The following is a 13,479-nucleotide window of genomic DNA, read 5'->3' on the forward strand; positions in this document are numbered from 1 at the left end:
TGTGTGTTTAAACATGATCAAGTATATGAGGCCAAGGCTGGATTTACTAATTCTAAAGCTTTTCTTTCTACTCCTCTCTCAGCGTCTCTCTCTTTTTCATTAACCTCCACCCATACAGAGCAGGTCTCCCCACCAAAGCAGTGCAGCAGAAAGTAGGCCAAAAGCCATCTGAGGACAGGCAGGGGTGGAAAGAGAGGGAAGAGGGGAGAGGGGAGGGACTTGGAGGCAAAAAATGTAGAAGGAGAAAGAGAAGGGAGATGAAGAGAAATTAGATGGAGTGGGTGGGGTGGAGTGGAGGGGAGTGGAGTGGAGGGGAGGTACAAATCTAAACAGAAACGCAGCCAGCAGGTCTGCTGAAACAGATAGTTGATGTAGTCTGGGGCTGTCAGTTACATTTTCTCACAGACAGACAGACACAGACGGACAGACAGACAGACAGACAGACAGACAGACAGAGAAACAGACGGATAGAGATACTGGCAGTCTACACTCCAACCTCCATGATACAGAGACGCTAAGTAAAACACATTTATCCTCCATGTTAGTGGACAAGACACCCTGCGTTGACCTGCTGATGTAGTTGAGATGGACACATGTCCATGCAGCACAATGGTTTGTGTGTGAGGGTGGTTGTGTGTTTGTGTGTGAGGGTGGTTGTGTGTTTGTGTGTGAACATGTGCTGTACCATGGCCAACCGGCTGAGCCCCACGTGTACAGCTCCAGAACCTTGAGAACATTCCAGTGCAGAGAAACGGAACACTGGGGTTCTTTCTGAGAGAGACAATGATAAAGCAGCCTTCTAGAACTACTTTTCTATATTACAGCACCCAATCTGAACACCACACCATAATCCGCATCAATCCTGTTTTATTGTTTGCAATTTTATGATCGGTGCAACTGAAAACTGAAAATGTATTTGATTATATATGTACATACTATCAGCGCATTTGAACATGTTAAGATACATTTTACTAGACATCAACAGTATTCACAGCCCTTCCATCAATACAATAGCCTGGGAATGATATATATCTAAACAGTTGACACACCATCTTCCCTAAACCAGAGGCAGAATAACACACACACACACTGAGCCCCACGTTGACATACTGTGTCAAAATGTTTGATAGAAGTGTATCATTAAGGCAGCCTCTCATGAATGATAAATTGATACAGATACTTAATAATGATAATGATCGCTATTATTATTGTTATAATTCTAATAAAAGTAACCCCTTTTAGTTCATTCATGTATAACTATTCAGGTTTTAGGAAATCCATACCAACAAAATACTAGCTTTAGTGTCTTATTTGAAGATAATTTATAATAACACAAGTGAGGGCTGACCATCCTGAGTAAGAAGGGTTATTGTCTGCAACTCAGTTAAATCAAATATACAACACAGTATAGATCACGCAGATTTGTAAACTAGTAGACAGGTAAGAGACTTAGAGAAGCTAGAATCTTTCATAAGGTTCCAGAAAGGTTCCAGAGATTTTCCAGAAATGTCCATAGCTCTGGGTATCAACTTGAGCAGATGGTGAGAGAGTTGCAGACCTCAGCCCACCTCATCCAAGCAGGAAAGTCTCAAAGTCCACCTTAACTACAGGGTCCTCATGTGAACCTGTAACCTATCCTCCTTCCCAATACAGCAACTCCCTCAGCAGACAGCTGCAACCCACAGAGGCTACCAGGGACAACAAAGGGGTCTAAGCCAACTGTAGACGGTAGAGCTGAGGGTGGAGCAACAACATCATGTTCTGCTGAGAAACGACAACTCGACAACAGTACAACAGTAAGTTAAAGACTTGACGAGGACAAACACATGCGTACTGAGCTTTCATGTTCACGCTCTCCACAGTACTTTGTGTTGCTCTCAAGTTAGAAGGCAGGATGTGCAAACGGCCTTCGGGAGGCCCAGTCAGGGAGGAACCAAGGACGGAAACACAGGTTCAGTGAAGGCGTGCTGGAGTACTAGATTTAGAGGTGGCAAAAAAACAGACGGCATGTGTTCACCTCTCGTGAGCATTAGTGTGGTCCAGGGTGGCTAATATGAACACTAGCATAGCATAGCCCAGGGTGATAAACCATGACACTTGCATAGCATAGCCCAGAGTGGCTAACATGGACACTTGCATAATATAGCCCAGGGTCGCTAAGATGAACACAAGTATGGCTCAGCGCATGGGCGCTAACATGGACACTAGTATAGCAGAGACAGAGTGATTAACTATTAACATGGCACAACCTAAGAGTTGCTAGCTCCGACCAAATTTTTTCCTCTGTAATGTCACATGACCGAGCGTCCAGCCATCTTCTAACCCTCTAACATTGCGTCCCGATAACCACATTCTCTCTCTCTCTCCTCCCTTCCTTCTCTCTCTCTCCCTTATTCTCTGTCTCTCCTCTCCCTCCTTTCATTTTGTCTCTCTTCTCCTGTGCAGTGTTTAAGAGTGTAGGACTGGGACAGAGCGCCCCTCCCTGCTCCCGAGAGCCCAACCCGTGGACATGACAGCGTCACAAGTTAGGGTCTCAGGGACGGAGTGAGGCACAGAGTCTCTATGCTGTCTGGCTCTTCTTTCCGTCTCTCTGGACATTTCTCAGAACAGCTCTCAGTCTATCTCCCTTCTGTCTTTCTCTAAATACCTGTAAGTTTCCATTTCCTGGCATCGGCGTTTGTGCGTCGAGTCCAGTGTGGAGTGAATCAAAGGGCCCTTCATCTAATCAAAGCTTAATCTCATTGTTGCTTCATAGATCTGAAACCCACTATTACCAAGCACATGAGGATATGGGGGATAACAGGCTCCCTGGGTGGTATGCATCCTCCTTCCTCTCCTCGTCCTCATCTTCCTCTTCTCCTCCTCCGCCTCATTGTCTTCCTCTCCGTCCACTGCTTTTCATCTCCCTTTGATCCTCCCTCAGCTTCTCAGGCTGTGAGGGACATGACACGATCATGACCACAGGCAGGAAGACAGACACATACTTATGGACACAAAGACAGATGGGTGGGCAGTAAGACAGGCTGACAGATGACAGACGGACAGACACAAGACAAAAAGGCCCGGAGGTAAGCAAACAGACAGGCTGATGTACGGACAGTCAACTGGATGGATTCGGACTCCCATGAGGAATATCTTTCGTGTGCAGATACATGCAAGCACACATGTACACGCTTACATGGATGTGCACACACACAGACATGACACACCAGTAACCGCGGGACACGGAGGGGACTGGAGCTCCACAGGCTGGTTGGCTGTTGTGCTTTAGGGAGGAAGAAGAGCTTCCATCATCATCATCATCATCATCACCATCTACTCACCAGGGTCTAGGACACAGCTGAACCACTGGCATTGGCTTACACGCAGCCTGCAGAGAAGGCGGTGGCGGGGGGGGGGGGGGGGCACAGACAGAGACAGGGGGGTGGGTGTGAGGGCGAGGGCGACAGAGAGGCTGAGAGACAATCAGATAGAAAAAGAGAGTGACAAAGAGAACGATATAGAAAGAGAGACAGAAGGAGGAAGATTGAGTGAGAGAATTGACAAATATGTATCATTTTGAAGTTTGACAAGAAGGATATGTAAGCATGGGAAATGTGAGGCGGACGAGAGCCAGACGGACATGAGAGGGGTGGTGGCATGGGGTACAGGGAACCATGTGCCCTCGCCACATACACACACACACATACACACACACCGACTCACACACCGACACACACATAGAGTCTGACAAGAAGAAAATCTATACCTTTGGGCCCTAAAACAAAGAGAACCATAGTTTACAAACATGTTAGAGGATGATGGATGGATGGATGGATGGAGTGATGGATGTAAAAAAATAGAAACCATCCAGAATGGAAGAAAGGAGGGAGTCAATCTAGCCTCTAGCCGCACAAAACACATTGCCAAAGAAGCATCCAGTCTGCCTGAGCAAGGAGAGGGACACACTCACATACACACAAACGGCCATGCAGCACACACATGCACATGCCCCCTACATGGACACACCCCCCACACACTCACTCAGTCACTCACTGTGTCTCTGCGCTGTTAACCCATGCAATGATTCCATGTGTGTCAAACCCAGACTCTGCTCCAGTTTAGCCCCGGTGCTGAGATGGAAAGGTACAGAAGTGGAGAGGAGGAGAGAAGGAGGGGTGGAGGGGTCGCCGGGTAAAAAGGTGGAAGGGTTGCCGGGCAGAAAGGTATAAATCCCCGTTAGGAAATGACAGAATGAGGCGATGCTCCTTGTCCTGCCGCTTCACTTTCAATTGTGTTCTTCCTCCCTTTCTCCTTCTCTCTGCCTTTCCCCTCTTCTTCCTCTGTCTACTCATCTCTCCTTCCCTCTCCCTCTCTTTCTCTGTACTGATCAAAAACATGCGACTGAATGTAGAACCTCCAGCCAGTCAGCCCTCTCCTGACTCTCTCTCTTTCTTTCTTGCTCGCTCTCTCCTTCTCTCCCTCTCGTTCAATCTCTCTCGTGCGCGCATGCTCCCTGCAGTCCTTTATGCATCCATGTTGATTGGAAGGAGAGGAAAAAAAAAGTTGCCCGAAAAAATAAACCTGAAGAATCTCCTCCGTTAGTAAGCTGTGACACAGCTGTGATCACTTACAGCAAGAGGCCCAGTCTGTGCTGTATCAGCTGGAGATACTGAGAGAGGTGGGGAAGAAGAGGAGGAGAGAGGGAGGGAGGGAGGGAGAAGGAGGAGAGAGAGAGAGAGAGAGAGAGAGAGAGAGAGAGTCGCTGGTTTCTTTTCCACCTTGCTGGTATTTTATTTCCCCTGTTCTCTCTTTTGGGTGCTTGTCTTCCTCTCAACGTGGGCTGTCTCTCGTTTTCCCTCTCGCTCTGTCCCCCCTCCCTCCCTCCCTCCCTTCCTCTCTCCCTGACACATGCCCGACATCATTAACACTATACTTCAAAAAGAGAACGAACGGGCGAGAGAGAGAGCGATTGATAAACAGAGACAGTAAGAGAGAGAAAGAGGAGGGAGAGAGAGAGCAGAGAAACATAGCTACATGATGTGCTTGGCTTATAGAGGCTACATCTAATCTCCTCTGGCTCCCCCAGGCTTTGGTAGGAGTGGGGGAGAGAGGAGGGAGAGAGGAGGGAGAGAGGGGGCAGGGAGGAGGGAGGGAGGAGGGATGAGGGGGGGAGGGTCAGAGGCAGTAGGGAGGGAGAGCGTGAGGTACAACACTCAGTAGACTTGAATCAACGACCAGCAGGATAAATCCCCTATACTACACCGCCCCCCCTTGCTTTCCCACTTATCACTCTCCGACTTCGCTCTCCCTGTCCCTCTTTCTTTCTGTCTTAATTCAATTTAATCTCTTTTTTTCTCCCTCTCTCTGTCTCCTGTCCACTGTGCCTGCCTTGCCACATCTCCTGTCCTGTATGTCTGCTTCTGTCTGCAAATTCCTAGAGCCTTCTTTCCCCCCCCTCCCCCCGACAGACCTGACGGTACCACTTTTATATCTTACCTCTTATTCAGTACACACGTACAAACACTCAGATCCAGCCAGTCACAAGGAGCTAATATTAGACTCTTTGAAAGAGCCGCCACTGCAAGCAGACACAGCAGTGAGTCTGGGACTCACTCACTATCTCTCTTACACACACACACACACACACACACACACTCCACAGCACATACATATGGTATACTTGTTTATCCACACAAATAAAGACACATGCTGGACCTAGTGAAGTAGTAAAGGAAGCAGTGCCAAACACCCAGAATGCAATAATGTAAGATGGAGTGGGTGATGTGTGATTGATATGTGTCACATAAAATGACATGTCCAACATAACAGTTGTGTATGGGCTTGGAAACATCAAAGGGGTATTGTTACGGTGACCAGGCCCTGGCACCTCAGTCTACTCTCTTTTACCACTATCTATCGCATTGTCTTCCTCCTCTTTCCTCTATTTGTCTCTCTTTTGCCAACTCTCTCTCTCTCTCTCTACCTCTACCTCTGTGTCTCTCTCCCTCTGTTTCTCAGCCTATGTCTCTGTCTCTGTCTCTGTACGTTGGTTGCCTAGTTCCAGGGCAGGGCCACACAGACCCAATCCTGTAGAAGCTAACTTGTGGCTGGAGGAAGCAGCACAGGTTTGGATCTACGGGTGGGAGTCTGTGAGCAGGAACTGTCGTCCAATCCCAGCTGAGGGCAGGGGATACTAGCAAGTATTGAAGCAGGAAGATGGAGACAGACTGCTGTCTTTCACACATTCTCCTCACAGAGTTGATGGAAAGAATGAGCGATTAACTCAGTAGTAAAGCAAATAGTGTCTCTGAAACTCAAAGAGAGCAGTAAAACACCTGGAATCAACTCTACTGCATTGTACAGTACTGTACTGTAATCTACAGGTGAGTCAGCAGTTTAAGGACAAGACAGGGAACATATAGTGGTAAAGAAGCCGGGATTTATTTTACTGACTAGTGCCAACACTCTCTGTGTGCAGTTGGGTGGGGTAGGTGTAGGGTTAGGTATGGAACAAGGATAGGGTTAGGTGGCTCCACAGACAGCAAATCAGAGTACATAAAAAAAGAAAAAAAAGAAGTCAGATTGATCTCCATTGGAGTAAGAGTTGAGAGGGATCAGTAGGTCATGCTGTGGTTACTTGCTTCAGGTCACAACACTCACCCCTGACTCACCCTGTCATTCTCTCCATCTGTCTCTTCTCCTTGTCTACCTAGGCCTCACTCAGCTGTTTCTCTTTGCTCTCCTGTCTCTCCCTCATGCTCAGTTTCTCTCTTCCTCTGTCTCCCTCATTCTCCTTCTCTCTCCGTCTCTCTGATATTCGCCTCACGTTCAGATGCAGCAGTCCTCCACCAATCGCTGGCATCCATCCACACCTCAGACCCCCCAGGCTCCTCTCCCACAATGCACCTCAGCTCCAAAACTTTACCAGACACACACTGACTTTTCTTTCTTTCTTGTTCTTTATTAGAGGGGAGGAGCTGAATCGAGGGATGGGAGTGTGATGAGCATGATGAGAAACCATAGTGTGTGTGTGTGCATGTGTGACAGAGAGAGAGCGACAGAGTGAGAGTAAGAAAGAGAGAGAAAGAGAGAGAGAGAGAGAGAGAGAGAGAGAGAGAGAGAGAGAGAGAGAGAGAGAGAGAGAGAGAGAGAGAGAGAGAGAGAGAGAGAGAGAGAGAGAGAGAGAGAGAGAGAGAGTCATCATTGTGTTAATGACGAAGCAGATGAAGCTCTTAGTTCCTGTCTTGGTAACCAGAGAACTACAGATCCCAGATTGCACTTCTCTCTTGGGGTTGAGAGAACTATAATTCAACAGAATATTATCTGGATGTGACCGGTATAGATGGAGAGAGGGGATGGAGAGAGAGGGAGAGAAGAAGATGAGATTTAGTCTAGGTTTGAGGATTGTTTTGTCAGTCCATTTTGGGTTCCAACTGTTATCCTTATTCTGACTGATTATTCTGTAAATTCAGCGTAATCTATTGTAATTTATTGAGTCAGTTTGTTGTGTCAATCATTTTTAGTAACATCTCGTTTTTTCACATTTTTTAAGGATAAACTGAAATGGAAAGTAAGAGTGGTTGAGGGAAGTTGTGAAAGAAGAGGGGAAGAGAGAGAAAGGGAGAGATGGAGGGAGAGTGGAAAGGAAAAGCACACATTAAAGATATGCAAATGCAGCTGTCTGGTGTAAGCAGTTTTAACAAGCCCTTGTGGGCTGCTTGGCTCTATTTATAGTGTGTGTGTGTGGGGGTGTGTGTGTGTGTGTGTGTGTGTGTGTGTGTGTGATGTCTTCTTTAAGACGGTTATTCATGTTGTGCCAGAAAGACTGATATGGTAGCAGAAATATCTTCCTTAGCAGAAAAAATCATAGGTAATAAATCTATGACATCCCGAGAACAGGGTTAGCTACAAACTGGTTAGCTACAAACTGGTTAGCTACAAACTGGTTAGCTACAAACTGGTTAACTATAAACTGGTTAGCTACAAACTGGTTAACTACAAACTGGTTAACTACAAACTGGTTAGCTACAAATAGCCCGTCAGTAGTTGGACAGCAGATCAGAAAAAAATGATACACATGTGTGAGTGTACGTTAGTGTGTGTGCGTGCGTGTTAGTGTGTGTGTGTGTGTGTGTTGTATGCTACGAGAAGGGCAGATGGTCAGACAGGCAGCTGGTGTGTTTATAGATTGTTGACCATAGAACAGAAACAGCTGCAGCCCTCGATCCTCCCTTCAGCCCCTCTCTCTGTCCCTGCCTCTCTCTGTCCCTGCATCTCTCTGTCCCTGCATCTCTCTGTCCCTGCATCTCTCTGTCCCTGCATCTCTCTGTCCCTGCATCTCTCTGTCCCTGCATCTCTCTGTCCCTGCATCTCTCTGTCCCTGCATCTCAGAGTCAGATGGCTAAGCGGTAAGGGAATCGGGCTATTAATCAAAAGGTTGCGGGATTGATTCCTGGCCGTGCCAAATGATGTTGTGTCCTTTGGCAAGACACTTCACCCAACTTGCCTCAGGGGGAATGTCCCTGTACTTACTGTAAGTCGCTCTGGATAAGAGCGTCTGCTAAATGACTAAATGTAAATGTAATGTAATCCCTCGTTCCCTTTGACAATCCCTCCAGCTCTGTTCTTTATTCTGATTGGACAGACAAATGGATGGACAGACGATGTATACTGAGACAGATCTTGTGATAAGTGCATTTTTGCTAGGTTGTGCACAGTCATAATGCCTGCAGTCGTAGTGCCCTGCAGTAGTACTGTCCTGCAGAAGTACTGTCCTGCAGTCGTAGTGTCCTGCAGTTGTACTCCCCTGCAGTCGTACTCCCCTGCAGTAGTACTGTCCTGCAGTCATAGTGCCCTGCAGTAGTACTGTCCTGCAGTCAGAGTGTCCTGCAGTAGTACTGTCCTGCAGTCATAGTGTCCTGCAGTAGTACTGTCCTGCAGTCAGAGTGTCCTGCAGTAGTACTGTCCTGCAGTCATAGTGTCCTGCAGTCATACTTTTCTTACTATGCTCTATTTTCTTCTTCCCCATTTCAGTCATTCCAGGGAGACTGAAGCATTTATATGGAGGTGTGGGGGATGTCATTGAGTTCAGCTTTCACTGAGTGTCCTCAAACAACCTAGTGTCCCACTTCCTCCTCCTTCTCTCCCTCCCTCCATCTTACTCTGCTTCCCTCTTTCTGACTCCCCCCTTATTCTCTGAGTCTCCTCCAAAACCCCTCCCTCCTTCTTGTTTTCTATTTCTCTCCATCTCTATTTCTCTCTCTCTTTCTTTCTGCGGCACCTTAATTCGCTCTGAACCTAATCGTTTTTTCTCCTCCTCTACATTATTCCCATTTTTCGGTCCTGTCTATATTCTACTCCCATCGTTCCCTTCTCCCTCATTTTGTCCTGCCCATCCTTCAGCTGAGCATCGCCTTCACCGCTCTCCACTGCTCGTGCACAATTTTGCCTTTCTTCCCTCTCTTCAATCTCTCCAGACCTCTCCTCTGTCTCCCACCTTGCCACACCACCCATGCCATCTTGGATTCTCTCACTCGGCATCCTGCACCCTTCCTCCATCTCTCTCTCTCTCTCTCTCTCTCTCTCTCTCTCTCTCTCTCTCTCTCTCTCTCTCTCTCTCTCTCTCTCTCTCTCTCTCTCTCTCTCTCTCTCTCTCTAATTCTCTCTCTCTTTAGTCTACTGCCTCAGCTCATTTTTCTTTGTTCCATTTCACCTCTAGATTTAAACTCTCACTCTGCCCCCCACTCTCTCTCTCTCTCTCTCTCTCTCTCTCTCTCTCTCTCTCTCTCCCTCTATCTCTTCATTCTCTGTGATGGAAGGAGGGTGGAGTAATCCGTGCTGGTTGCCATGACACCAGACAGCTCTCGCTTGACGAAGGCACGTAGCTTCCTATCTGCTCTATTTCCCCCCGAGTCCACGGTGTGTGTGTCAGAGACATACAGATGAAGTAAACGTGTGTTGTCTTGCTACAATATTATGTGTGGTAGTCTGTGTTGGGTTTAGTGAATTGTGTGCTTGTGTAGTGTGTGTTGGGTATGTAGTGAACAGTGTTTGTTGCCTTTCTAGTGTGCATGTATGTAGTGTGTAGTAGTAGTGTGTGTAGTCCCGAGTGCAGTCATACAGACATTGCCCCCTGCTGTTGAGAAGGACCAAATGCACACCTCTCTGTCCTCCACTAATAGAAGTATCTGCAGAATGTGTAAATCCATTGCTTTATCCTTCTATCCATTCCTCCAGTCCTCCATCTCTCTTCCCAAGACTCCAGCCCAGATCAATAATTTAAGAGTTTCCAACCATCTGCCGCTCTTTCTGCCTGGTCTCTCCTCCTCCTTCGCTCCTCCCATCCCCCTCCATTCCTCTCTTCGTTTTTCCCTCTTTCTGACATCTTTCTTTTCTCTCTTCCTCCTTTTTTTCCTTCCTCTCCTTTTTTGTCCATCATCTCCTTCCCTCACACCTTCCTGTCTTTCATTTCATTCCTTTGTTCACCCTTTCCTCCTTACACCTTTCAGTTAGTCAACTGGACCCACAGTCAAGGTTAACAGTCACTGCATTAGAACTGTCAATTTAATATTTTATGTTTCGCTTTTCTTTCAGGCTTCTGTTACCATCTCGCAGTGAAATAGCAGATATATAAAAGCATCATCTCTTCGCCACTCCCAAAGCCTGCAGTACCTCCAAGCACCAATAGAAGCATTACCTAAGATGTCGCAAACCCCTGCTCACCAGCACCACCACACTATGCACTTACACAACAAAGTACACAACACACACACACACACATATACATACATACATACATACATACATACATACATACATACATACATACATACATACATACATACATACATACATACATACATACATACATACATACATACATACATACATACATACATACATACATACATACATAAATGAAAAGAAAGGAGAGGAGAGGATAGCAGAGGAGAGGAGAGGAGAAGAGGATAGAAGAGAAGAGAAGAGAGGGGGTCTGGAGGGGAGGGTGTGAGGCAGGAGCACGGTGCGGCCATGCTGAACTGAGTGAACTGTAGCAGAGTGTTTGCTGAGGTCAGAGAGTCCAACATTCCAGCTCTGGTGTTTACACTGCCGGCAAAGAGGAGGGTAGTAGGGGGGGCCAGGGGGGCCCACAATTACATACACTTATCATCTCCCAGCCTCTGATTGTGGCTTTATGTATGCATTATCCATATGAAATATCATAGTGGTAACAATGAAACTTTGTCTATCTAAATCTTCCTCAGAGGCTAATTGCAGTATAATTATTTTAATATTTCCAGGCATCTGAGCAATTTCTGCATTCAATTATTTATATGACATTTTAAGTGTAGCCATAAAATAGTCCCATACTTTTCAAAAAAATACAATTTCAGTTTGTTTCAACGTATGTGATGTTAACACGAAGGTATGAAGCTGGATTAGACTCATCACTATCGCATCACAGAGGTGTGACTCCGACAGCTCTTCTTCTCGAGAGCCTCTAGAAGGACATTGGACTCTTCTCTTGAACAAACACGTTTGCCTACTCCCTCTGCTGGCTAAGCAGGAAAACTACATATTATGTCTGGGAAATGCGTTTCACTATAAGCTCCTCTCCTCTATTTTCCTCTTAGTTCTTAGTCGTAATGTGATCTGATCTGGTATGGTCCAAGTTCTGGTTTGCATCTGGTCAGATCTGATCTTGGTCTCGGTCCACCTTCATGGAGACCAAGTCTTTAGCAGGGTCATAGCTACACTTAATTCCCATAAGGACATCTACTGGTAATATCAGTGACATCTGGATCAATAGGTCCATGCTGTTATATTGACCATGCACTAAAAGCATCATTAACAATAAAAGTGATATCCCCTCCATTAATTTAAATGTGACAGCTATATGTCAATCTAGTGCTTGAAGCTATGCTATCAGCTCCAGATTAAGGAATTGTTCATGGTTAAACTTATCTAGAAACATGAAGCCTAAAGTGATCATTTGAGGTAGCTTATTCATAAAAATAATAATGTATATTTTTTTTACAATTATTATCGGAGCCCAGAAGAAGCCCCTACACCGGAACTTTTCTAGCTAAGTCATCAAGCATCAACAAATTGAACTATTCAATAAAACACGGGTCTGGGATGATGTCATCGTGTGGTCACTTTTACTTTTTGACTGTTACGCTAACCCTGGCCATTGCCCTGACTGATGGATACCCGTTAACCTCTGACCTCGGCACCATCTGCTTATGTGCATAAACGAAAGTGTTTTATACGATTTATAAAATATGTATGAAACACGTTCTTTATAACCTAATCCTTATACGGACCTAATTTCACCCGTACAAAATGCAAGCCTACGTGGATCGAATCAGTGGACTATATGATCAGGAACATACCCCGGCAGAGTCGCATTAATAATAGTATTACATACAGTTCACACATATTGTTTACAATATGTTTATAGAGACCTCGATATATAGCATCAGGATACTTACCGCGCACTCCAACTGAGAATATTTGCAGTTTCAAATTCGGTCTAAAGTTACCGTCCGATTCAAGTTCTCTCTTTTGTCAGGCTGGGCAACTGGTTGGCACCAACTTGCTGCCTCCGGTTCGCCCGCTATCTCACTGACTGGTCCAAATGTGTACCGAAAAGAAGAGATCCTCTGAAATGCAGACACTGGCTCTTATATCCGGATTTTGGAGACAGCGCAACAGAGCCAATAGATTTTTAAGACGGACAAAAGCAGACGAATATTGATCTTACACTGAAAACAAATACAGTGTCATTGACGCCTCATTGTTGCTGCAGGGAGGAAAGTGATTCACATCCAAACAGCCAACATCAATTGCGTGCGGCATATAGAGGCGCTCCTGGCATTACGCACCGCGAGAGGGGGATAAATCCAATGGTCCTCGATCTATCAGTTGATTCAAGACTGATCCATATTTGGACCATTGCAATCAACTTTTATTTTAAATTTCATTCTGGATTTATTGTGAAGCAGACTCTTCACTGCGTTCCAAGTTGACACCCTGTGTACTAGTGACATGGTCATAGTTATTTTTATTATTGTAAGCCTACTGTTCATGATGCTGTCGGTAAGCCAGTGCTTTAATTGCAACTTCCTTCATTGGAGCAATGATTATTCAAACGTCTAGAAGACTATTGACTCCAATGAACAAGGAGCAGAGTCGACCGTTTGTAAGTTCTTGCTCCCGTCAAACCGGAAGAAGTAGGGGGTGGGGGGTAGGTGGGGAGTGTTCAGCTGTCTCGAGAGGCTCCGTCACCGATAATTAGCGATCAATCACGAATTACTTTAAAAGCTTGAAAAGAACACTGAGAGCACTATTAGAGGCTCTCCGATAATGACTTGTTTTTTAGTGGATCGGAAGCTCCTATAAATCTGACCCAGCGAGTCTGTTCCATGTCTGCCTGTGTGTGAGTCACAATTGTGTTCTTTTCATTTGCTTTCCTTCTGACCCTGCTGCAACCAT

General features: G+C 45.9%; 1 long non-coding RNA gene across 4 annotated transcripts; it reads right to left on the reverse strand.

The window, feature by feature from the left end:
* Nucleotides 1–855: 855 nt before the first annotated feature.
* LOC146257343 (uncharacterized) lies at nucleotides 856–13,188 on the reverse strand. 4 transcript variants are annotated; one of them, XR_014729856.1, is made up of 4 exons: nucleotides 4,036–4,850; nucleotides 3,210–3,370; nucleotides 2,775–2,932; nucleotides 856–1,975 (listed from the first exon to the last, which is right to left on the reverse strand). It is a non-coding gene; the product is annotated as an uncharacterized LOC146257343 (long non-coding RNA). The 4 variants fall into 4 exon arrangements; XR_014729858.1 differs by having other exon boundaries at nucleotides 3,179–3,370; XR_014729857.1 differs by lacking the exon at nucleotides 4,036–4,850 and adding an exon at nucleotides 12,477–13,188 and having other exon boundaries at nucleotides 2,775–3,265.
* Nucleotides 13,189–13,479: the final 291 nt, after the last annotated feature.

This window comes from Hypomesus nipponensis, chromosome 15 (genome assembly GCF_054491055.1).
Source record: "Hypomesus nipponensis isolate SF chromosome 15, ASM5449105v1, whole genome shotgun sequence".
NCBI lineage: Eukaryota > Metazoa > Chordata > Actinopteri > Osmeriformes > Osmeridae > Hypomesus > Hypomesus nipponensis.